The 27560-nt window shown below is 38.1% G+C and overlaps 1 protein-coding gene across 16 annotated transcripts in view; it reads right to left on the bottom strand.

The window, feature by feature from the left end:
- TMEM108 (transmembrane protein 108) overlaps positions 1–27560 on the bottom strand; it is a 337717-nt gene that overhangs the window by 232851 nt on the left and 77306 nt on the right. For 3 of the 16 annotated variants that reach the window (XM_035277899.3, XM_035277902.3, XM_008983812.5), the window contains exon 1: positions 23336–23660. The exons of 11 other annotated variants lie outside the window; for them this stretch is intronic. The gene's annotated coding sequence lies outside the window, so the exon portion shown is untranslated. Of the gene's footprint in view, positions 1–20840; positions 20892–23335; positions 23661–27160; positions 27237–27560 lie in introns of those variants that run through there. 2 more of the 16 variants (XM_054246987.2, XM_035277897.3) reach the window with 2 other exon arrangements.

The following is a 27560-nucleotide window of genomic DNA, read 5'->3' on the forward strand; positions in this document are numbered from 1 at the left end:
CTAAGCTTCATAAGCAAAGAAGAAAAATCACTTCCAGGACAGCAGTTGACCTGGGACACTGGAGCTTGGTGAGGGGAGGAGCATCCATTACTGAGGCTTGAGCAGGCAGGTTTTCCCCTCAGAGTGTAAACAAAGCCACCAGAAGTTCCAACTGTCATTATGATGCACAGTACGACTGTGTAAAATCCTTTACAGACAAGCAAATACTAAGAGATTTTGTCAACACCAGGCCTGCCTTACAGGAGCTGCTGAAGGAAGCACTAAATATGGAAAGGAAAAACTGGGACCAGCCACTGCAAAAACGTACCAAATGGTAAAGCACTGCAAAAACGTACCAAATGGTAAAGACCATCAATCACTTCCATGAAGAAACTGCACCAACGAACAGGCAAAATAACCAGCTAGCATCATAATGACAGGATCAAATTCAAACATGACAATATTAACCTTAAAAGTAAATGGGCTAAATGCCCCAGTTAAAACACACAGACTGGCAAAATGGATAAAGAGTCAAGACCCATTGGTGTGCTATATTCAGGAGATCCATCTCATGTGCAAAGACACACATAGGCTCAAAATAAGGGGATGGAGGAATATTTACCAAGCAGATGAAAAGAAAAAAAAAAAGCAGGGGTTGCAATCCTAATCTCTGATAAAATAGACTTTCAACCAACAAAGTTCCAAAAAGACAAAGGGCATTACATAATGGTAAAGGGATCAATGCAACGAGAAGTGCTATCCTAAAAATAAATGCACACAATACAGGAGCACCCAGATTCATAAAGCAAGTTCTTAAGAGACCTACAAAGAGACTTAAGACTCCCACACAATAGTAGGAGACTTTAACATCCCACTCTCAACATTAGAGAGATCAACAAGACAGAAAATTCACAGGGATATTCAGGACTTGAACTCAACCACAGACTCAAAATACAGAAATTAATAAACATAATAAATAACTACAGAACTCTCCACTCCATATAATCAACAAACAGTCTCTCGGACCACAGTGAAATCAAATTAGAACTCAGAATTAAGAAACTCACTCAAAACCACACAACTACCTGGAAACTGAACAACTTTCTCCTGAATGACTACTGGGTAAAAAGCAAAATTAAGATAGAAATAAATAAATTCTTTGAAAACAATGAGAACAAAGACACAATGTACCAAAAACTCTGGGACACAGTTAAAGCAGCGTGTAGAGGGAAATTTATAGCACTAATTGCCCACAGGAGAATGTGGGAAAGATCTAAAATCAACACCCTAACATCAAAATTAAAAGAACTAGAGAAGCAAAAGCAAACAAATAGAGAAGCTAGCAAAAGACAAGAAATAACTAAGATCAGAGCAGAACTAAAGGAGATAGAGACATAAAAAACCCTTCAAAAAATTAATGAATCCAGGAAATAGTTTTTTGAAAAGATTAACAAAATACATAGACCACTAGCCAGACTAATAAGAGAGAAGAATCAAATAGATACAATAAAAAATTATGAAGGGGAGCGCACCACTGATCCCACAGAAATACAAACTACCATCAGAGAATACTATAAACACCTCTACACAGATAAACTAGAAAATCTAGAAGAAATGGATGAATTCCTGGACACATACACCCTCCCAAGACTAAACCAGGAAGAAGTCAAATCTCTGAATAAACCGCTAACAAGTTCTGAAATTGAGGCAGTAATTAATAGCCTACCAATCAATAAAAGCCTAGGACCAGACGGATTCACAGCTAAATTTTACCAGAGGTACAAAGAAGAGCTGGTACCATTCCTTCTGAAACCATTCCAAACAATAGAAAAAGAGAGACTCTTCCCTAACTCATTTTATGAGGCCAGCATCATCCTGATATCAAAACCTGACAGACACACAACAAAAACAAAAAACTTCAGGCCAATATCCTTGATGAACATTGATGTGAAAATCCTTAATAAAATACTGGCAAACTGAATCCAGCAACACATCAAAAAGCTTATCCACCATGATCAAGTCAGCTTCATCCCTGGGATGGAAGGTTCGTTCAAAATGCACAAATCAATAAACATAATCCATCACATAAACAGAACCAATGACAAAAACCACATGATTATCTCAGTAGATGAAGAGAGGGGCTTCAGTAAAAGTCAACATCCCTTTATGCTAAAAACTCTCAATAAACTAGGTATTGATGGAATGTATCTCAAAATTAAAAGAGCTATTTATGACAAACCCACAGCCAATATCATACAGAATAGGCAAAAGCTGGAAGCATTCCCTTTGAAAACTGGCACAAGACAAGGATGCCCTCTCTTACCACTCCTACTCAACATAGTATTGCAAGTTCTGGTTTGGGTAATCAGGCAACAGAAAGAAAGAAAGTGTATTCAAATAGGAAGAGAGGAAGTCAAATTGTCTGTTTGCAGATGACATGATTGTATATTTAGAAAACCCCATCGTCTCAGCCCAAAATCTCTTTTAGCTGATAAGCAATTTCAGCAAAGTCTCGGGATACAAAATTGATGTGCAAAAATCACAAGCATTCCTATATACCAATAATAGACAAACGGAGAGCCAAATCATGAATGAACTCCCATTCACAATTGCTACAAGAGAATAAAATATCTAGGAATACCACTTATAAGGGATGTGAAGGACCTCTTCAAGGAGAACTACAAATCACTGCTCAAAAAACATTGAGAGGACACAAATGGGAAACATTCCATGCTCATGGATAGGAAGACTCAGTATCGTGAAAATGACCATATTGCCCAAAGTAATTTATAGATTCAATCAAGCTACCATTGACTTTCTTCATAGAATTAGAAAAAAACTACTTTAAATTTCATATGGAACCAAAAAAGAGCATGTATAGCCAAGGCAATCCTAAGGATAAAACACAAACCTGGAGGCATCAGGCTACCTGACTTCACACTATCCTACAAGGCTACAGTAACCAAAACAGCATGGTACTGGTACCCAAAAAGATATACAGACCAATGGACAGAACAGAGGGCTCAGAAATAACGCCACACATCTACAACCATCTGATCTGTGACAAACCTCACAAAAACAAGCAATAGGAGAAAGGATTCCCTATTTAATAAATGGTGTTGGGAGAACTGGCCAGCCATATGCAGAAAACTGAGACTGGACCCCTTCCTTACACCTTATACAAAAATTAACTCAAGATGGATTAAAGACTTAAACATAAGACCTAAAACCATAAAAACCCTAGAAGAAAACCGAGGTAATAACATTCAGGACATAGGTATGAGCAACGACTTCATGACTAAAACACCAAAAGCAATGGCAACAAAAGCCAAAATAGACAAATGAGATCTAATTAAACTAAAGAGCTTTTGCACAGCAAAAGAAACTATCACGAGTGAACAGGCAACCTACAGAATGGGAGAAAATGTTTGCAATCTATCCATCTAATGAAGGGCTAATATCCAGAATCTACAATGAACTTAAACAAATTTCCAAAAAAAAAAAAAAAAAAAACCCACAAAAAAACACAAAAAATAAAGACCATCAGAAAGCAGGCAAAGGATATGAACAGACGCTTCTCAAAAGAAGACATTATGTGGCCAACATATGAAAAAAAAGCTCATCATCACTGGTCATTAGAGAGCTACAAATTAAAACCAAAACGAGATATCATCTCATGCCAGTTAGAATGGCGATCATTAAAAAGTCAGTAAACAACAGATACTGGAAAGGATGTAGAGAAATAGGAATGCTTTTACACTGTTGGTGGGAGTGTAAATTAGTTCAACCATTGTGGAAGACAGCATGTCAATTCCTCAAGGATCTAGAACCAGAAATACTGTTTGACCCAGCAATCCCATTACTGGGTAGATACCCAAGGACCATAAATCATTCTACTATAAAGACACATGCATACATAAAATATTGTGGTACTATTCACAATAGAAAAGACTTGGAACCAACCCAAATGCCCATTGATGATAAACTGGATAAAGAAAATGTGCCACATATGGAATACTATGCAGCCATTAAAAAGGATGAGTTCATTTCCTTTGCAGGGACATGGATTAAGCTGGAAACCATCATTCTCAGCAAAGTAACACAGGAATAGAAAACCAAATACTGCATGTTCTCATTGATAATAGGAGTTGAACAATTAGAAGACATGGACACAGGGAGGGGAACATCACGTACCAGGGCCTATCAGGGGATGAGGGCTAGAAAAAGGATAGCATTAGAAGAAATACCTAATATAAATGATGGGTTGATGGGTGCAGCAAACCACCATTGGATGTGTATACCTATGTAAAAAACCTGCATGTTCTGCACATATAACCCAGAACTTAAAGTATAATAATAATTTAAAAAGTGAGTCTTCCTCTCCCTTGTAGAATGTTCATAACTTCGAGTATCAGAGAAGAGGAGAGGAAGCACTTCAGGTCAGGGAATATAATGAGTGAAGGCAGAGACGGGCACATGTTGGGGCTGGCAAGACACCAGCCTGGTCAAGGCAGAGCATGGAATCTCTGTGTACGGAGAAACCATATTGGCTGTCTGGTCTCCTTCCCCATTTCAGTGCAGCAAATTTAGGATCCACCCAGGGGTGCTTAGGAGAATTACACACTTAAATCTGTTTCTGCCTTCCTGGGTAATTAGCTTAATCTCTCTGTACCTCTGTTTCCTCATCTGTAAAACAGGATTATGAAATCTTTTCACCATACCAGGCAATAATAAAAGGCAAAGGAATAAAAAGATTAACGCAAATTCTTCTGCTTCATAAGCAATTTTGCTTTTGGAGCTTTTATGATAAAATTAAATGATGCAATTGAAAACGACCTATAAAAACATGAGGCATTCTTTTTCTTTTTTTTTCTCTTTTAAACAGCTCCAGATGAAAACACTGTACTTTAATATCCTGGGGAATTTGAATTGAATACATTAATCTATGAAATCTGGAAATAAGACAGATTCAAGCATTCCCATTTTGAAAGATTCAGACTAGGTACACCAATATTCCTAATACTGAATATATCCAAGTAGTTTATGTGATATGAATTCCAAACTCAGAGCTTCTTTTCAATTCAGTCCTGGAATGTAAACGCCATGAAGACAGGCTCATGCCTCAGGACAGTTTTGGATTCCCAGAGGCCAGAGCTCTGGGTATGAACCAGTAATTCCTTTGGCACCATCTACTTGTTTCTTTTCTCTATGTAGTTTTTTTTTTTTGCTATCTATGTCACATACAAAACTTAGATTCTAAATTTGCTGCACTGAAATGGGGAAGGAGACCAGACAGCCAATATGGTTTCTCCATACAGCACAGATTGGGAGCATAACACGGGTTAAAAGGACACTCTGGAGCCAGACCATCTGGATTCAAATACTGTTCATGCCACTATTCGGTACATAATCTTGGGTATATTCAGGACATAACCTCTTCACATCTCGGTTTCCTCATATGTAAAAACTGAGAAAATGACAACATATTTAACTAGGGCTGTTGAATTGGGACATGTTAAGCATTTAGAACACTGCTTGGAACGCAGTGAGAACTTAGTAAGTGTTAGTTATGATTATACCAAACTAACCATCTTATCAAGTAGAATCTCTAATGAGGGGGCACAGATTGTGAGTTAAAGTGTTAGCAGGTATTTATCACACCTAATCACATGGGGAGATGAAAGTAGAACCATAAATACTGGTAAGGCCTGATTTCTAGAACTAACTTTATGCCTGGGATGTGATGTTTTAGGGAACAGGGACATGTGGAGTATGGAACTGTGCTCCAAGACAGCAGCAGCCTGGCGCAGCCTCCTGCCTCTACTTCCCAGCACATGCACTCACCCTGAGTAGGGAATGTTCTCACAGACCCTGACAAACATACTTGCTCTTGTTCCTCTAGCTGAGCTGCCGTCCTCATCTCCCCTAAATATGTTTAATGCTGTCCATCCCCAAATGCTATTTCTATCTGTGGCTCCTTAGCATGCTTCCTGATAGTAACCAGTCTCATATTCTGCTTTTAACTTTTTTATTTGTAAGCTGAGAAATTCAGTGTTCCATACTTAACTTTTACCACATTATCCATGTATACTGGGTGTCTACCCAACAGGATTGTGAATTCTTTAAGGACTTCATGTATCTTACACTTATCTTTTGTACCTTTTCAGCAGTGGTTCTTAACTGGGGACAATTTTGCCCCCAGCACATATATGGCAATGTCTGGAGACATTTTTGGTTGTCATGCTGGGGAAGGGGAGTGCTACTGGGATCTGATGGGTCAAGACTAGAGATGTCCCTAAACATTCTACAATGCACAGGACAGCCTGCCCCTCTTCTCCCCATAACAAAGAATGATCTGGTCCAAAATATTCACTGTATCAGGGTTAAGAAATCCTGTCCAATAATACCAAGGACGATGGAGAATGAAATTCATTCCAATTATGTTTTTCTTTTCCTGTAATGTCTCAATAAGCCAAGCACTAAGTCTCAACTTCCATTCCAGGGTCATAACCACTAACCCAAGGTTCTTTCTTTTTATTAATAGCAATAATGATAACCAAGAAAATAAAAGGGGATATTTTGCCTTTATATTGTTTGGGCTTTGTGGTATTTGTGCCAGCAACAGTGATTGTTCAATTGTCACTATGAATAGAGACAATGACATCTCCTAGGCATGGGATAGACCACACAAGTCAGTCCCTGGCTTACACCTCATCCAGTTGCATGCTCTGAAAGCCTCTTACCAGCAGGTTCATCCCACCTTCCTTATCTGGATACTAATACAGCCCAACCCATGGACAGGTAGAGTCTGAGGGTAATTTTGCTGCTCTTGCTCAGGTATATCTAAGGTAACTAAAGTGGATTCCTACGCACCCACGTACCTACCTCCTTGCAGTTTTCTCTTGCTAATCCTTCCATACTTGCCCCATTCCTGTGAATGAGGCTTAGGTTTAGGTTCCAAAATGAGTTCTAGTACAGCCCTATAGTTCAGGCTCCCATCCTTTATCTCTGACTCTCAGCGAGTTTCGCTGACCTAGAGATGAGCCCTGCTCTCAGTATCCAAGCCATCGGCTATGGGCCTGCTTCAACCACAATGGCCCTGTTAGCACCACAGCTCTGGAAACAACCTAACCATTAGAGAGATCTGTGTGCAAAAGAGGTGACACTATTTGGCCTCAAGGCTCTCCTGGATACTCACTTTACCCCTTAAATGGTATGAATTTTAACCTTTAAATAATTTCGATTCACAAAATGATGATGATTTGGTAGGCTGGATCCTTTTGGAGTGAACCCCCTGTAGTCAGTACCTCTCCCCTAGTCTACCGTGGCATGCACAGCCATTTCACTGCTGAAATGGAACCCATGATTGGCACACATAAAATTTGAGGGGAGGGCCGCATGCACATATTTTCAATGTTTTAAAATAGCAACATATTATTAAAAATTAGAAAATAAAATAACTTTTGATTGGAATTATTACAAGTTTCTACCCCATTCTTAGAGCTAAACTTCATTTTAATTTTCTGTCTTCTGGTACTGTGATATGTTTCTATCACTCAAATGGGATTAAGGCTTAAGACTTCTTAATGGAGTACAGAAAACAGAAGGGAGTAAATGACTAGTTTGAGATCACGGCAACCAATTTGATACTTAATTTCTGTTTCGAGATCTTACAAATTTTCCAGATTTATTTAAGTACAAAATTATCCAGCAGAAATATATTCTTTCTAATCAATCTGTCCTCTGAATTGCAAAATTCACAGGACACAATTCTTCACAATTCTACCATTCAGGATAATGTCCATTGATATGATCTTTCAAATTACCAATAGATCATCAAGGAACATATATAGCTGATTGTGTTCATTAAATCAGTATGGTTTAAGGCCAAGTCATGGTAAATTGCACCTGCTTGTAGGAGATAACTGAAGGGACTCAAGATGTTTACAACCATAATGTCCATGTGTTAATCTGAAGTCAGAATTGTAAAATAGGTTTTAAAGGAAACATATCAAGCAGGGATGGGATTTCTGGAATGACTGAGTGAGGAGCTCAGTTAATCTTTTCCCCAAAGGGCAATGATAAAACTGGGCACAGTTGTCAATAACTATCAAATTAAGATCCTGGAAACTGAGCAATGGCATATAACAAATTGAAAAGGATTTATCAAGAAAACCTACTGAATCTTAGTAACAACTGTGGAGTCTGTGACATCTTCCCCAGGGACTGCTCCTACCCTCTTCCCCTTCATACCTTAGCACCATTACCTGAAAGTGCCACCCCAGCCTCAGCAGATGAGGAAGACTATATGGACTGGCAGCTCCAATGCCCTGCTGGAGGAGGCTGGCTGTACTTAGAACAGGGCATGAAAAACATGTGATATCTATTAGAAATGATAGATATCACAGTGGCAAACAATCAGGACAGCCTAATAGCAAGACTAGCCTAGGTTTTGATACTAGTTGGAAGAGGCAAACACAAAATGGAAGAACAGCCAAAAATTTAATAAGGAAATCCAGGGAAGCAAACAACCAAAGACAGCCTTTTAAGATCCTTATCTCTAAAGGTGTACAAGGCTGGGCAAATACTCAAAGCTGTGCGTGTACAGGAAAGACCAGACAGGGCTCTAGAGAACCACCTGTCCTTGGCTGATTTTCCCCTATTCATTGGGTGTCTAGTACATCAATTGATAACTGAATTCACTTACAACTATTTGCTGGGGTCATAAATCATACACTATGGGTCATCTGTATTACTTCCTTTATTACACAGATGAGAAACACAAACCTCTGAGCACTTTAAGAACACGAGTTTCTAAAAAGTTAATAGAAAGTCAATGGAGGTTAGTACAAATAGCCCCTGGAACTATGCCAAAATCCATTTAACTGCAAAAAGGTGGCATAAAATTAACAAACAAAAATTGGTCAGGTAAGTTAGAACTTATTTGAATATACAAATTAACATGAACTTCCTCAATCTTTGGCAGGGATGTCCAATCTTTTGACTTCCCTGGCCACACTGGAAGTAGATAAATTGTCTTGTGCCATACATAAAACACTCTAACGATAGCTGATTAGCTTAGAAAAAAAAATCACACACACAAAAAGCTCATAATTTGTTTTTTTGAGATGGAAGTCTCACTTCGTTGCCCAGGCTAGAGTGCAGTGGCTCGATCTCAGCTCACTGCAACCTCTACCTCGCTGGTTCCAACAATTCCCCTGCCTCAGCCTCCCTAGCTGGGATTACAGGCACATGCCACCGTGCCTAATTTTTTTTTTTTTTTTTTTGCATTTTTAGTATAGATGGGGTTTTGCCATGTTGGCCAGACTGGTCTTGAACTCCTAACCTCAGTCAATCCGCCCACCTCGGCCTCCCCAAATGCTGGGATTATAGGCATGAGCTGCCATGCCTGGCCAGATCTTATAACGTTTTAAGAAAGTTTAGGAATTTGTGTTGGACCACATTCAAAGCTGTCTTGGGTCACTGCATGCAGCCCATGGGCCATGGGTTGGGCAAGCTTGCTAGTCTCTCTTCCTTTTTACTCCTTTTTCTCCTTTGAAGGTTTATAAAGGAAGAGACTAATACGGGTTCTCCAGAAAGTCATTCCTTGACGGGTAAGGTGATAAACACTATCTTGGAGAATGAGTCACATCTGTTCCATATATGGTCATGGCTTGTAACTGATTCTCTCACTTTCTGTTCCTCTTTTTCTTAACTCCGGATTCCTAGTTCTAGATCTTCATTTTATTTGCTTTGTGGGCAGCAACCTGTGCCAAAAATATTCTACTCTTTTGGTTGGGTGTCTACAAGTCCCATGGAAAACAACCGTGCACAGATACAAGCTCCAGTTTCAACTGCCATCCAAAACTGTTAATATTTTCATCTATACAACACAACTTGTTTCCATAACAAAAGGCTACCTATTCATGCCCTCAAGTCCTCTTGTTGAAATTCTGCTTGTTCAAGCAAGTGATTTTACATTCTCTTGGAGACAACAGAACACTCCATGTAAATTAAATGCTGTTTTCTCCTATGCTTCGTAGAACTCAGGAAGCCACTCTGGATGGGCATCAAGGAAACCTGCTCCCAAGACAACATTTATATGTTCCTGCCTCTCCTGACAGCTTGACATTTGGCCCATCCTTGACCTTCAGTCAATTTTAAACTGCTAGGAAAAACAAGGACCAAAACCTTGTATTTATACAGCTGACATCTTTGCTTCCCAGAACCTTATATAATCTATCTTTGTGACAATGACAGCCAGAAACTGTAACAGTTTAAAAACATATCTGAAAAATGGCCTAACAGGCAGTCAAGAAACAGTTCAAAGCAAAGAATGAAGTAGGGCTGGCTGTTGCAATGCGGAGTGGGCCCCTTCCGATGTTTTCCTTCCTTTGTTACTTGAAGACAGCATCTGGGGATAGAAGGCTGGCAATCTGGGGCAGGTGTGAAAAGATGATGTTTCTATCAGGGGAAAACACCTGGATGAGGCTAATTCATCACGGAAACCACATATACTCTTTCAAATTAGAAAAAAATTACTGAAAGATGACTGATGGCTATGTGGTATAGATTTTGCCAAGAATTATACTGGGTTTGAATTGTAGTCACCATGTGACCTTGGATCACATGGTGTCTTTAGTCTAGGAGCATCTCTGAGTTTCCTTTAATGCACAATAGATTAAATGAGACGATTTAGGTACAATGCCTAGCATTGTTCATGTGTTCACATGTCACCACTTGTCACTTTCTGTCTTACCAATGCCAACCAGAGACAGGTGCTAGTGATAAACACTGTCTCTGTACAGATGTAGGAATACAACTTCTTATCATAACTAATTTCTAACAATAGCAACAAAAACTCCAGGACTAATTCTGCAGTTCAACAACTCAAATTTTATCTTTCAACAAGGATGAAATTATTAACTTTTACTTGACACTTTTCCTCCTGAGTCATTTCTTTGATCCAATATTTTAACAGCAGCTGAGTGACACAGCAGGATTCCATGGGTCAACCACCACCGACTAGATAAAACGCTAGAAATTATTTCAGATCAGGATGCTGCCAGAACACAGTTCTCCAAATAAAACATTTTATGGTACAATTTTTGGTTTTCAAAACTCCCTGGCCAGCTCCCTTTCCTCTGTCAAGAGATGCCTGGATATGATGAGATCCTCTTCCTACTCAAATCTGGAGCTCTGATGGCACCAGGTAAAAGGTGATGCCTTGTTCAGGTTTCAGGCTGACATACCACACCTGCTGTCAAAACTACTTCACACCCTGGTGGGAAGGAGCTCCTCTCAATTCTCAGCAGTGCCTACTGCAATTATTACATGTGAGTGAGTAATAAGTCACTGAAATACTGTGATGACTCATGCATCAAAAAGAAAGCCCTATCCTGGGCTTATAGGCCAGAAGGCAATCTCCAGGGGAGAATCTGATCTTGCTAGCTAAAAACAGCATGTAGGAAGCATAAGCCCTGCAAATACTTTTTTAATTAAATGAAGTATTTTTTTCCACCCCTCTTCTCTTGCTCTGTCTTCCTTCTCTCCTGCCTTGATAGATGCTCTTAGACACTCTGGGTCACATTTCTAAGTCTGAAAACAGTGTGAAGATAAAAACAGACCCAAAACAAGAGGTCCTACCAGCCAAGAGCAATCAGTGCTCAGAAGCAATAATTTTGCAAACATAGCGAAGACAGAATTACATTTCAAATTTCTGACTTAAAATTTAACTGAACTCCAACTATTACTTAATTACACTTTATTGCTGTAATAGACCCTTTGCATCCTGAAACCCAGATCTGTATTCCAATTCAGAAAGTATAAGAAAAATAGTAATGACCATAACAACCAAATATAATGGAAAATGTTGCAGAGTTCTCAGCAAACAGATATCTCCCCAATATCTCAAATATTCATTCTTCTAAAACCAACACATCATTTGTTCTGAAGACACACAAAATGTTTTATGCTACAAACTAAACTCATTCTCTCTAATGCCACTCTCCCTCCAGTTCCCAAAGGAGCACTCCCTCCTGTGCTTTCAAGCTTGCTGGTCTTCTAAATTAGAGTCCCTGGAGTACACCCTCCAGTGCTCTCAGCTTTGAGTCTGTTAAGATTTTACCTCATGAATGGCTTTCCAAATTTCTTTTCTTCTCTTCATATCCTTGCTTTGCCTTACTTTAGTTACTCAGCTTCCTCTCAGGTGGCTATTGCAACTCATGGCTCTCCATGCAGCCACACAATTTACTTGAAAATAATGCATCTAATCATGCCAGTCCCTGGCTTAAAACCTCCCCCAATTCCCTGTTGCATTCAATTTGGCATTTAAGGCTCTTCATAACACACCATCTACCTAACTCACCTCTCTAGCTCCATCTGGCACCAACCCGCGCCTAAGCTCCAGCCCACTGAGCTGATGAATGTTCCATGAATATACTCATAGTATTCCATAATTTCATCTACACTTACTGTTCCTGAGATGCTCTTCTTACTCTCTAAGAGTTAGCCTCCCCTCTCTGTGCTCTCAACACTGTCCTAACCTCCAATTTTGTACTTAGTTTACATTGCAATTACATCTTGTATGGGAATAAGCCTTATTTATCTCTGCATCGCTGATAGGTATTATGGAGTTTGCTATTAGAAGAAAGACCCACTAAAGGAAATTCTAAGGTACATACTGCAAGAAAAAAATGATAGAGGATGAAAACCTCAAAATGGAAGAAAGTAACAATGAGAGAAGATATTGATAAATAGATGGGGGAAAAAAACATTGTTTAAAACTAGAAAAAAATGTGTGATTTGTGGAGGAAAAATAGAAAAGCCAGAGAACTACATCTTTGAATTTTGGAGCATGAGTGGTAATATACTCATTCAAAGAGAGATTTTTTTAAAAGGATGCCTATTAAAATAGCAGGAGCAGCTACTAAGGAAGTAGATGGACACAGGGCACACAACCTCTAAACAGGTAGGGGGGAAGACTTGGAGTGGGGAAGACTTATCCATTCAAAAGACAGCAAGATGGGTATGCAAAGGTAGACCAAGTGGTATAATTGATACTAGAGACTCAGAAGTGGGGAGGTTGGGACGGGGGTGAGGGATGAAAAAATACTTGCTGAGTACAATGTACACTATTTGGGTGACAATTACACTAAACCCAGATTTCACCCCTCTACAATTCATTCATGTAGCCAAAAATACCACTTGTATTCCTAAAGCTATTGAAAAAAAAAACTTTTATGATAAAAAATAACAGTTAAAAAAAAGACACAACAAGAAGCAGGGATGGGGGAAGAAATAGCATTACTAAGTAAAAATGTATAAAAAAGATAATAGAATGCATCAAATGGAACCAAATCTCCCATTAAATGTAAACATTTTTAAACAGAATAGACAAAAATCTAGCTATATATTGCTTATAAGAGACACGCCTAAAACATGAAACAAGACTTAATTATACATCTGTATGTATCCATTGAATATTACTTGAAAATATGCAAAACAAAAATTGACATAGTTAAAATAACATTTTCCTATACTCTCACAATACTTTTGACACTCACTTTGACACTCATAAGCTTTTTCCCACACACCAGGCAATTCTCCAATTCTCCGCAGATACCAACTAGATATACTACAATGCAATTCCATTCTGACACTACCTGGAGTTAGTGTTAGATTCCGTAAATTAAAGGGCTCAGTCCCAAAAGACTGCCCCCACTTCAGATGTCATCCACAAGCCCCACATTTCTATTTGTATTTCTGACCAGTCTACAGTAAGTTGGGGGTTCCCACCACCACCTCCTTAGGTTCAACACTTTGTTAGACTGGCTCACAGAACTCAGGAATGCACTTTACGTCCATTTACTAGTTTATAATAAAAGATACAATTCAGGAATGGCCAAATGGAAGAGATGCAGAAAGGAAGGAAATGAGAGAGAGAGAGAGAGAGAGAGAGAGAGAGAGAGAGAGAGAGAGAGAGACAGACAGACAGACAGTGTGTGTGTATGCGTGTGTAACTTTCACACCCTCTTTTGGTATGCCACCCTCCCAGCAGTCAATGTGTTCACCTACCCAGAAACTCTCTAAAATCCATAGTTCAGGGGTTGGATTTTTTCATACAGAGGAGAGCAAACTCAGTAGTTTAGCAATTTTTATGAAGGCTTCATCACACAGGCATAATCAATTATTAACCCAATCTCTAACCTCTTCCCCTCCCCAGAGTATGGGAGGTGGAGGTGAAAGTTCCATTCTTCTAATCATGGCATGGTCTTTCTGATGAACCCTTCTCTTTCTGAAATTATCAAAAAACCCATCAAGAGTTGCTTCACAAGAACAAAAAATGCTCTTATCATCCAGAAAATTTCGAGGGATTTAGGATATCTGTGTCAGACTTGCTTATCACCCCATCACTCAGGATATTACAAGGGTTTTAGGAGCTCTGTCAGGAACCAACTCAAAGACCAAATATTGGAACAAAAGACATTTCTTATTATATCACACATGGCAATTAAGAGAAATGGACAAATCCATCACCAGAGGGAGAAACTGCAATACAACTCGCCTAGTAATTGACAGCTTCAGCAGATTAAAAAAAAATCAGTGAAGATAAAAAAGACATAAACAGCATAACTAATAAATTTTTAAATGTTTAGAACACATATAGAATATAATAACTAGTGAAATATTAACTTTGAAAACTGACTAAGCTATAAAGAAAACCTCAATAAATTGCAAAGGACTGGTATACCAACATTCCCGTACAATGCAATATTGGAAATATATTTTTAAAAGGTAATTAGAATGCATAAATGTGAGATAGATTTTATACATATATATAATCCGTAATGTGTATATATATAGTGGAATAGTATTCAGCCTTAAAAAAGAAGAAAACTCTGCCGTTTATGGCAACACAGATGACCATGAACATGGAAGGCACCATGTTAAGTGAATAGGCCGGGCACAGAAAGACAAAGGGCATATCATCTCCCCTAAAGGCATACCACAGGGATGTTGTAGGTCCAGTTTCAGACCACCACAATAAAGGGAGTCACAAAGATGTTCTGGTTCCCCAGTACATATAAAAGTTATGTTTATACTACTGTAGTCTATTAACTGTGCAATAACATGCCTAAAAATGTACATACCTTAATTAAAATAATTTATTGCTAAAAATGCTAATGATCATCTGAGCCTTCAGTGAGTTGTAATCTTTTTGCTGGTAGAGGATCCTCAATGTTGATGACGGCTGACTGATCAGGGTGGTGGTTGAAGTTTTCGGTGGCTGGGACAATTTCTTAAAACAATGGGGTCTGATGCATTGGCTGATTTTTCCTTTCATAAAAGATTTCTCTGCAGTATGTGATGCTATTCAATAGCATTTTACCCACAGAACTTCTTTCAAAATTGGAGTCAATATTCTCAAACCTTGTTGCTGCCACATCAACTAAGTTTATGTAATATTTTAAATCCTTTGTTGTCATTTCAACAATGTTCACAGCATCTTCACCAGGGATAGATTCCATCTCAAGAAACCATTTTCTTTGCTCATCCGTAAGCAACAACTCTCCATTCCTTCAAGTTTTATCATGAGATTGCAGCAATTCAGTCACATCATCAGCCTCCATTTTTAACTTCCGTTCTCCTATTTCCACTACATCTGCAGTGACTTCCTCTACTAAAACCTTAAATCCTTCCAAGTCATCCATGAGGATTGGAATCAACTTCTTACAACCTCCTGTTAATGTTGATATTTTGACCTCTTCCCATAAATCATGAATGTTATTAATGGCATCTAGAAAGCTGAATCCTTTCCAGAAAGTAAATTTTCCTTTTCAATTTACTTTGCTCAGATCTGTCAGAGGAATCGCTATCTATGGCAATTATAGCCTTATGAAATGCATTTTTAAATAATAAGACTTGAAAGTTGAAATTATTCCTTGATAAATGAGCTGCAGAATGAATGCTGCATTAGCAAACATGAAAACAAGAATCTCCTTGTACATCCCCCTCAGAGTTCCTGGGTAACCACGCATATTGTCAATGAGCAATAGTATATTAAAAGGAATCTTTTTTATTCTGAGCAGTAAGTCTCTACAGTGAGGTTAAGATGTTCAGTAAACCATGCTATAAACAGATGTGCTGTCATCCAGGCTATGTTGTTCCATTTATAAAGCACAGGCAAAAATAGTTTACCATCATTCTTAAGGGCCTTAGGATTTTTAGAATAGTAAATGAGTATTGGCTTCAACTTAAAGTCACCAGTTGCATTAGCCCCTAACGAGAGTCATCCTGCCCTGCGAAGCACTGAAGTCAAGCACTGACTTCTCTTCCCTAGCCAGTAAAGGCCTAGACAGTACCTTCTTCCAGCAGAAGGCTGTTTCATCTACATTGAAAATTTGTTTAGTCTAGCCATCTTCATAACGATCTTAGCTAGATCTTGTGGATACCTTGCTGCAGCTTCTACATGAGCACTTGCTGCTTAACTTTGTACTTTTATGTTATGGACATGGCTTCTTTCCTCTTACCTAACGAACCAACCTCTGCTAGCTTTCCATTTTTCTTTTGCAGCTCCTTCACCTCTCTCAGTATTCAGAGAGTTGAAGAGAGTTAATACCATACTCTGCATTAGGCTTTAGCTTAAGGGAATGTTGTGACTGATTAATTCTTCTCTCTTTATATAACCTATCTATCTTGTATGTATTTTTGCTGTCTCTATACATAGCATATATACATATACACATGTATACATATATATGGACCACTAAAACTTTCTATCAGCAGTGAGGCTGTTTGCTTTCTTATCATTCATGTGTTAACTGGAGTAGGACTTTTAATTTTCTTCAAGAACTTTTGCTTTGCATTTCTAACTTGTCTAGCTGATGCAAGAGGCCTAGCTTTTGTTTTGGCCTCTAAGCTTTCAACAAGCTTTCCAACACCTAGAAGCCATTTTAGGGTTATTAACTGGCCCAAATTAATATTACTGTGTCTCAGAAAATAGGGAGGCCCAATGAGAAGGACAGAAGTAGAACAGATGGTTGGTGGAGTAGTGTGTAGTAGTCAGAAAACACGTAACATTTATCTATTAAATTTGCTGTCTTACATGGGCATGGTTCATGGCACCCCAAAACAATTACAATAGTAACATCAAAGATCACTGATCACCATGCTAGATATAATAAAAAGTTTGAAATATTGTATTACCAAAACGTGACATAGAGACATGAATTAAACGCATGCTGTAGGAAATATGGTGTTGATAGACTTGCTCAATGCAGGGTTGCCACAAACCTTCAATTTATAAAAAAGTCATACATGCAAAACACAATAAAGTGAAGCATAATAAAATAAGGTGTGCCTGTACTAATTTTGTAAACTTTGAGAAATGTGTCTTGAATAACAATTTCATCTCCAAAAGAGGAGGCAGCAGCTGCTGTAAAATGCTGAAACAACCCCTTCAGGTAACAGTCAGTCTTAAGAGCAATTGCCTTCCCTTTTCAGTTTTAAATGGAAGAGTTTCTACACAAAGCTGTTTACATAAATATTCACTTGTTTACCTTTGCACCCAAGGTAGAAAAGCAGAAATCTAATGACAATTCAGGAACACTAAACAGACACCAGCTCAAAAATGATGAAAAATTTAGGGAAAGACTCAACTATCTGTCTTATTGGCCTAATCCATTGGTGTTTCATAAGTAATCTGTTTCTAACAGTAAAGTGTCACACATTTTCAAATGATTTTCTTGAAAAGTATTAATTGTGTTGGTCAAATTATAATGAATTGATTATATTCCATTTGCATGCCAATATACTCCCTTGGGTTAAGCTTGAACCAACTATAAATATCCAGAGGGATACCTAATTCTCTGTCAGAGAGAAAGGCCCAGAGATGCATCTGGTTTGGGCACTAGCACATTACCTGCAACCTCCCATATCTGTGTAGTAGTCTGGCCACTGCAAGGCTCTTCCAGAAACTTTTCACTTCCCTATCAAGAGATGGAATCTGTTTCTACTCCCATGGAATCTACGTGTCCTTTGTAACTGCTTCAATTTAATAGAACATAGTAGAGTGATGCTGTCTGATTTTCTAAGGTAGATCATGAAATGTTCCTGTCTTTCTTTTTCTTGAGTCATATGATGAGCAGTGAACTGGTACAGAAGTCTGTACACCCTGAAGCTATCATGCTGGAGAGACCACAGAGATGCCTGAGGAGCCCAGCTGTTCTAGTCTTCCCAGCTAGGCTACAGACATTAAGTGGGCTAGCTTCAGATGATTCCAACCCCCAGCCTCTAGGCCAACCCAGATGAAGCTGAACGGAGCACAGATGAGTTGTCCCTGCTGAGCCCTGGCCAGATTGCAGATTCATGAGTCAAATACACATGGCTGTGGCTGACGTTAAGTTTTGGATTGGTTTGTCATGCAGCACCAATTAACTGGAACAGTTGCCATGTCTGTAGGAGGGATACTGATTGCAAATAGCATCCCCTCATCGTCCCAAAGAATAAGAGACAGAGCCACAAGCCCAAACAGCAGGATTACTTAAAAACCAAAATGATGGCACTGTATTTTACCCCAAAGGAGCAAGCACCACCTCTGAAAGTTAAATTTGACTTAGGATTCACACACCTTTTGTCACTCACCAACAATACTGATTAGTGGATATGTATGTAAATGTGTCAACTGCAAAAAAACCCTTTAATATTTTTGCTTTTAATGTCTTCAAAGGATCTGTGATGCAGGTTAATAGCCTCTGTTTAACAAAATTTACTCAATTACGGTATCCACCTCTAGTTTTAGGCTGTAATTTATGTTGGTGCCTATACATTGATAGCAGGTGTCTTCAAATTCAGTGGAACTGAAATAACATCACTGGGGTCTACATATTATTATCTGCTATTGGTTATTAGTGGAAAACAATCAGATTTTAGAGCTAAATAAATCCCTGATCACTTACTGTGTAACCCTAGACAAGCTACATAACTTTTATTAATCTGTAAAATGGAAATAATGCCCACCTATTTACAGGGTGGTCACAGAATTAAATGAGCCATTATATTTAAATACTTAGAAGGCCTCATATATAACAGACAATCAACAAGTTTCTTTTCCTTGGCACTCTTGGCCTTTTTCATTGAATGACACGCTGAAGAAGAATGAAAGACCCTGGGCTTGCCCCAGCTAAAAGAAGCCTTCCCAAGAAAGTCAGGTTCTGCTTCCTGTCCATGAGTGATACTCCAACACCTGGAAGTGGGCCTCCAACCTACACTGGGAACTTCAACCAGAGCAGCTACTGGGGCCCCTCTGGTTTTCACTGTTTATTGTAGTTACTGTTTTAATGGAAAATATTTGAGAAAATTTAACTCTGCATCCCAGCTATCACTTTTTCTTTTGTTATCATGCATCTTCACCAGCAAAGAACTAATGTAGTGTTTCATTTTATTTTTGGAGGGGAGCAGGGTGGAGTCTTGCTGTGTCACCCAGGCTGGAGTGCAGTGGTGCAATCTCAGCTCACTGTAGCCCCAGTCTCCCAGGTTCAAGAGATTCTAGTGCCTCTGCCTCCTGAATAGCTGGGATTTCAGGTGCACACCACCACACTTGGCTAATTTTTGTATTTTTGGTAGAGACAGGGTTTCACCATGTTGGCCAGGCTGTTCTCAAACTCTTGGCCTCAATTGATCCACTCACCTCGGCCTCCCAAAGTGCTGGAATTATAGGCATGAGCCACTGAGTCCAGCCTGTTTTGTTTGAAATAGGAGGTCATTGAAAACTTTATGCCAGAGAGGCATCTGACCTGAATTACTGGCCAGCTATATTAAGGAAGCAAAAAATTAACAGGTAACCTATGGATTTTAGATGTTTGGCCAATAACCTCAATATATGAGCAGACAAAGTGACATTATGGGAAGAACAGAGAATCAGCAGTCCCTCTGGATATTTTTATTTGGTTCAAGCCTAACCTCTAAGTGAACAATAAAGCTTCCTGAAGTAGACAAAGCATGTGACTGAGAACCTAAGACCTGCCTCAAATTTGCTATGGATCTTAGAAAGCAACTTTGTAGGCCTTTGTTTCTTCACCTAAGAAATTATGAGATTAGAGTAGATGATCAAACCATGTGATGACCAAAAGGCCTTAAGATCATCTAGTCCAGTGCTCTCATTTGACCGGTGAGAAGTGAGGCCAAGAACAACTTAATGGCTTTCTTGGTGTCACAGCCCCCGCAGTCAATAGACTTGGGACTGGCATCCAAGGTTTACAGGCAGTACAGATCCTCTTTCTACAAAGCCTTACCTGTCTCTAAAATAATTTGATTCTGAAGGTAATAAGGAAGGAGCACAATATGCATTTCTATTCAGTTTAATTTAAAATGATTCAAGAGGTCAAATATTTATTTCCTAATTTCCAAGCTAACTTTCTTATGAAAGAAACTATCTTGTACTATCTTGTAACTATCTTGGACAAGGGCCCATCCTTACTAAGGCCATCATTCTCCAGACCTGAAAAAGCAATGTAAGTGCTTTTCACTTGATATATTCAAAACAGAGTGGATGAATTTTATCATCAGTGATGTCCCTTGCAAGTGCCAGGTACCCAACAGAAAAATGACAGACTTCTGTGCTCTTTAACCTATGAGTGACAAAGTTACTGTTATACTATGTGCCAACCAAGTTTCAGACCCAAGCAAAGGTGTGGGGCAAAACTTCTGGCAAGGCTAAGTCTTTATCCATCCACCTGATATTAGTATTGCTTAATTCTTCCTCTCCAGGGAACAGATAAGTTCTTTAAGGTTCACAGGTCTGACTGATTCACCACAGAGTGATTATATTCAAGAATCCCCATATGCCCAAAGCAAGATACCTGCCTAGGTGAACAGGGAGTAAAGTTTCTCAGCCCAGCCACTCTAGAAATCTGGAGCAAGGGGCAAAGGAAATGTCTGTTATTCAAATTAACATAACATTGACCTTGATATACATGACCTTAATTAAGAACTAAACTGGAATTTAAACATTTGAATGCTGCACTGAGGTATCACAGAAATTAAGGCCAAATGTGGAAATTGAAACAATGAGAAAGATAAAGGAGGCCTATAACCAGGAAATACACTGACGTAATGGAAATGAGCCAGCCTGCAGTGGAGGACAAGGGGAGCCTGAGGGAGGCAACCTTGATACAAGGTTGGCATATTTTTATCTGCTGGGGAGACAATGAGGGGCGTATTTAGGAACAAGGGTGGAGATAGTCTGGTCTACCAGACAGATAACTCCTTGCCAGGTAGGTTCTAATATAGCCTGAATGTAAACTTCTTTTTAAGAAAGTTAACTCTTTGTCTGTGGTTCCACACTTTCAAAATGAGATTCTCTTCCCATCAGAGGTCTCACACAAGTCTTCCCATCTGAGACATGTGGGAGTGAAGGAAAAGGCTAGAGAAAGCAGTCTTTTCTGTGCTGTCCAACACAACATGGCAGCCACTCCACAGGTGGTTACTGAGTGCTTAAAACATGGCTAGTGTCAATCAGGAATTGAATTGTATTTTAAATTTTATTTAATTTTAATTAAAGTTAAATTTAAATTTAGAAATGGACACCGATTCAGTTACTGGACAACTGATTTGTATGTTTGGAATGACTTGGGTATGTGAATCTACTTTTTCTACTGTAAGTTTTAATCTAAGTACAGATCAAGTACTGTCCATGAAACTTCAGTGTCCCAATTGAGATGTGCGATAAATGTAAAATATGCTGCTTACAGCACATCTCAATTGGACTTTCAAGACGTTGTATTTTAAAAATATAAAATATCTCATTAATAATTCATTATATTAATTATAGTCAGCACTCCATATCCATGGGTTCTGCATATGCAACCAACTGCCCAGTAAAAATATTTTTAAAAAGTAAATTTAAAAAAACAAAAAACAATATAGATAATACGGTACCACAATTATTTACATAGCATTTACATTGTATTAGGTATTTTAAGTTATCTAAAGATGATTTAAAATATATGAGAGGATATGCACATGTTATATGCAAATACCTCATCATTTTATATAAGGGACTCGGGCATCCACAGATTCCAGTATATGTGGGGAGTCCTGGAACCAATTCTCCATGGATACCAAGAGTCAACTGTACATGTTGAAATAATATGCTGAATATATTAAGCAACATAAAATATATGGCTGAAATTAATTTTGCATTTCATTTTTAATGTGGCTATTAGAAAAATTAAAATTACTTATAAAGCTCATACTTGAGGTTTATATTACATTTTTATTGGACAATGCTACTCTAGATTCTGGAGGGCCTAGATAAGAACACCACTTTTTTAAGAAAAGATTATAGTTAGTATATACCTGGGCTTCTTTATCTAAACCACACTAGGGTTCACCATGTGAAGAGCCCAAGGGTAGTCTTTCTTATTAGATTATATTCTCTCAGCAAATTAAAATTTGGCATTTGGTTTACAAATTTGCCTCAGATTAGTCAATTAATGTCAGTCAGCCAGCATGTGGTCAATTGTAAAGTAAAAATGACATTGGAGTTCCATATCAAAGGACTTGATAGAGGGAAACAGCCCTGAAACAGAACAGTGACTATACTTCAAATATTTGAGACTAAATATCATATCCCTTTAGTCTTCTTTTACCTGACCACAAAAAGAAACTATATAAAAAGGAAAGAAACGGCAATATATAATCCCAACATATACATTCTGAAGAAGATACTATTTTAAATACCCTCTGAACATGAGTCAAATACATGGGAAATGATAAATTTATATAATACTTCATATGTACAAGTAAAACTATCTGTTAAAGAAACGTTTCTTAAGATTGTGATCAAAAGAAAACCTTTGTCCTACATCATACTGACTGATAATTAAGTCTGTCATTATCATAGCATGTGCCCTAGGATCTGATACCACCCCCACCCACCCCCAAAACTGTATTCAAATGAGAACAGCATCCATGCTCAAATCATTTAAGTGAGATAAGGGATAGCTATACACCTCTCATAGTCAGAACTGGGTAATCAATTAATCAGAGAGGTTAAACAGCACATTCAAGGTTCAACACTTGCTAAAAGCCATTTATTTCCACTCAGACCCTCAGCTATCATTTTGGAAGCTACCACCAGATGCACAGGGTGTTAATGCGGCAGTAAGCCCATGTCAGAGGGTCCAAGGTTCAAGGTTTCACACAATTCGGTCAACTATGCTTTTTTACCCTATAAATCAGAACTTGATAAATACAGCACTATAATTCATTAACAAATATTTAATTACTACCTTTAACAGCTAAAATAAAGACATAATCTAACATAATATTTACATAAATATAAAATACCTACCTTCAAATTAAGTATCTTTTCCCACTAAATTGCCCTATTTTAAATCTCCATCTAATTCATTTCAGAGTCTAGCTGGAATTTTCCCTGAGTTAATTCAGGATTGTAAATTCTCCAAGTCTCAGATCTTCAGAGTAGCATAAGAGCTCCCCATATAATTTTCCTGAGTCAATCTGCTCTTTCTGTTTCCCCCGTTTTTAGCTTCACATCTAGGGTCTCATCTGCTCCTGCCTCTGCATGGCTTGCCTCCGTTCCACTGCCCACTCTGGGTTCCCATTCCCAAGCAGAAAGCACTGTAGATGCTGCCGTCTTGCTCTCCCCACTCTGTGGTCTTGTACCAATCAGGGAAACATTCCTATGGCAACCAACACACACCACCATCTCACTCTCCTTCCCTGAAAGTTCCCTATTTGCATGGCAGACGTTTGGCAAGGACACTGAATTACTTTAACTTGCCTAGCAACTACTAGCCTATTCCAGCCTCTCTAAAAGGGTTGGCTTTTTGTGGATTATCTTTCAAAACACACTCGGGACTGGCTGGCTGGCTGTGGGAAAGGCAGCTGGCAAGTCAGCCTCATTGGACACTGGCCTGGAACACATACAGCAATTGGGCAAACTGGAGCTGCCTCTTGCCCCAAGGTGGAAAAAATGTCCACAGGCTAGAGGCAATGGCATGAGAGTAGACAGCTCTGAGAGTCCCACCCTGGGCTAACTCCAGGGGAATTTTAATTCTCAGAGAACCTCAAATCTCCTTCACCTTCAGCTATAAGAAAGTAAAATTAATAGCTGCTTCCACTCAGAAAACCAAGCTTATCCCATTTTGCCATGTACTTCAGATCCTCCTGTTTTTATTTAACAGGCTGGAAACCAGATATTTCAATTTACAGAATATAGTTTATTCATATAGATTATTTTAGCATCAGGAACCAACATGGTCTCAAATGACTGATGCTGTTTTCCCTATTTTTTCCCCTCAGTGAATTCTAAAGAAATACTTGAAGTGTCTATAATCTAATCTGGGTACCCTAAGATGAAATGCTTCTTCTAATAATCCATACAGGTGAAGAAGCTTGAACAATGAATAAACAGTTTATTGAGCTTTTGGCTTTCTCTGCTGATAGGATTCCATGCTTGCCTGGTGCCCTTTCAGAACAGAAGCCAACAGTGGGTGCTTTCTCTTAAAAGCAGCCAGTGAGATAATTGAGTCAGGTCTTGGAGAAAAACAAAAGCTACTAGATAGGCATTTCTACTCCTACCTGCAGTCAACTATCTTCCGAAATGAAAGCGAGGCCACTGTTGTAGAAGCAGAGAGTTGCCAATTTAGGCCAGCAATAGAACTGAAAGTTGACATGGGTGGACACTATCTTTATTAGACAACTATTTCCTGTTGGTAGGGTGCAAAAGACCCACTTTTCTATCTTTGCAACTTTTGAATTTCTTCTAAAAAGAGGCTTCTTATTCACTTCCATGGCTCCTTAAGGACAAGTACAATTTTTGATTGCCATTTGCCATTTCAATAACACAGAGTAAGTGCTCAGTAGGCATTTGCTCAAGTGAACCTTAAATACAGCAGCAATAGACAATTAATATTAGATACTATTTTTACTGATTATATTTATAAACTAAAATTTTTGTTATATTCAGTGTTGACAAGGGTATGGAGAAACATGACATTCTTATACACTGTTGATGAAAGTATAAATTAGGGCAGTCATTTTGGAGGACAATTGGCAATATTTAGTGATGTTAAAAATGGACACACTTTTTTTACCAATAATTCCCTTGCTTTGAATGTATCCTACAAATATATTTATAAAAATGCAAAAAGATAGATTCAAGAATATTTATTACAGCATTGTCTGCAATAAGATAAAACTGGAGAAACCTAAATGTCAAAAAACAGAAGGTAAGCTAAATTATGGCAAACCATTGCAATGGAATACAATATAGCCATTAAAAATGAGATGGCTTTATACATACTGATGTGAACAGATGTCCAAGCTATATTGCTAATATATGGCACAACATATATGTATCCATATATAGACATATAAACATAGATGTGTGTTATATGTGTATAGGTATTATGTATATGTGTACGTATGCTTGTATACAAATAGAACATTAGGTCATTTCTGGTAGAATTTGTAGAGACTTAACAGTGGTTCCCTTTAAGGAATGATATTTAGGATTGAGACAAAAGGAAGGAAGACTTTTATTTCTATCTTATAGCATCTTAAAATGTTTACTAATTTTTAAAACAAGGAATGTTCTACTCATATATTTAAAACATGTTGATAACTGATAATTGCCTTTGTATTAGATTTTCCAAAACAAATAAAGATAGCAGGTTATTTTTACCATTCAGGGATCCATTTGTAACTAATACAGGGATCTTTAAAACCATCCACAGCTCTAGCAGCAAGCAAGAAACTACAGAAATGAAAACAGCAGGTCACGTAAATTGTTTATGTAGTTTGTACTTTTAGTGTGTTAGACATTAGTACCTCAAAAACTTTATTAGAAATTAGAAATCATATTAGGACTATGTAAATTAAGATTAAAAATAGAACAACTACAAATACACATTTGAATTATACAATAAGCCAAAAAACATATTCCTAATGCTTGAGTCATCTTTTTTTGGAGGTAGAGGGAAAAGATAAGTAACTCCTGCTGCTAAATTAGAAATCATAAGCCCTAGAAGCAGTGCACATATGTAACAAGAAGAAGAAAACTGGATTGAAGAACTCTAAATGATGTTTAATCAAAGAAAAATACAGAAAGCTGCAAATGTGTCTTTTCAGGGGATGATTTAACCTACAGAGAGGGACAACCGAAGAGAATCTTCTCTTCTTCACTAGCAACTCAGTAACATATAAAATAAATTTTTTTCAGTTTCCAAAGGTTAGAAAGAACAGTCCATTAAAAAAAATAGAGTATTCACCTTCATTTCCACATGTCCTCAAGTTTCCAAATATTCCTCCTACTTTTGTCTTATAAACTCAAGAGAAAAAATTTCCCTTGGTACTCATTATAAAACCCCAGAATGCTCTTGACATTGCCATTTTAACTGTCTATTGTTCTCCTAACTCCAGGAAATCTCTGAAAGCCAGACATAATGACTGTTGTGACGGTTTTCAGTAACAAGAAGTGAAGTTTCCTGTCAAAAGAAGTGCTCTCTCAATTTTCATCATATGTAAAACAAGATGCTTCCATGAGCACCTTCATAGACAGATGAGCTTCTTTGAGACCCTGAAAATGTACTACAAAGGATGAAAGAACAAATAACAATGACAGATGAACTTGTGGGAGTTTTTTCCTTTTAGCTATAGCAAACTGTGATTTATTTCCCAATTAGTACTTTCTTTTGTTGGAGACCTGGCTTTTCGCTCTAGTGCTGTCAAGAGCATATTCTAGATATTAATTCAACACAGGAGTAAAAAATTAATTAGGAATTGGTGTTTATTTGGAATACTCTAGCTCCTAGACTAAATAGACTGACTATGAAACATGTTTTATTATAATACTCCTCCATTAACTGCTTCAGGTCCCTATGATTCCAAATCTCCCATTCAGGTTGAGAGGCCTGTATCTTTAGTATAGATCTATTGGCCAAAAGGAAGGCAATATGTTTCTCAGGGAAGAGTCCAAGACCAGGATTCAGAAGCCCTGGGTTCAAGTGCTGTACAGTCCTTAACCTGCTGAAAGCATACTCACCTTCATCTGTCTCACTTCTTTCATGTCAACAAATGGGGAGGGACATATCAGATCAAGTGAGATAACATCGATACAGTTCACAAATATGGGATGCCAAAAAGGCCTTACCATTAACAAGAACCATAGTTTGCCTTTTTGAAATTGTGTTTCACCAATATATCCTTGTGTGACTCAGTTCTCTTACCTGTAAAATGGGAATAAAAAGACTCATTTCATGGATATTCTTAGATGCATACACCCATGCTTTTCATTGTCTGCTCTGATAAACAATAAAAATATTAGGTGTTACCTTTAGTACAAAGCTACTTATTTAGAAGTGTAGATCCCTAGTACTGCAGATGTTCAAAATGTGACAGCAGTATAACAAAGTGAAAAATTAGACACAAACATAAAGAGGGATGAGCTATGCCCAGATGATCTGCTTTGTTTTAACTGGTAGTCTAGTTAGGCATAAAGCAATAACCATTGGAGATGGCTGGGATAGGATTTGAACCAGGCACACAGCAAC

The sequence above is a fragment of the Callithrix jacchus genome, chromosome 17, assembly GCF_049354715.1.
Source record: "Callithrix jacchus isolate 240 chromosome 17, calJac240_pri, whole genome shotgun sequence".
Classification (NCBI taxonomy): Eukaryota; Metazoa; Chordata; class Mammalia; order Primates; family Cebidae; genus Callithrix; species Callithrix jacchus.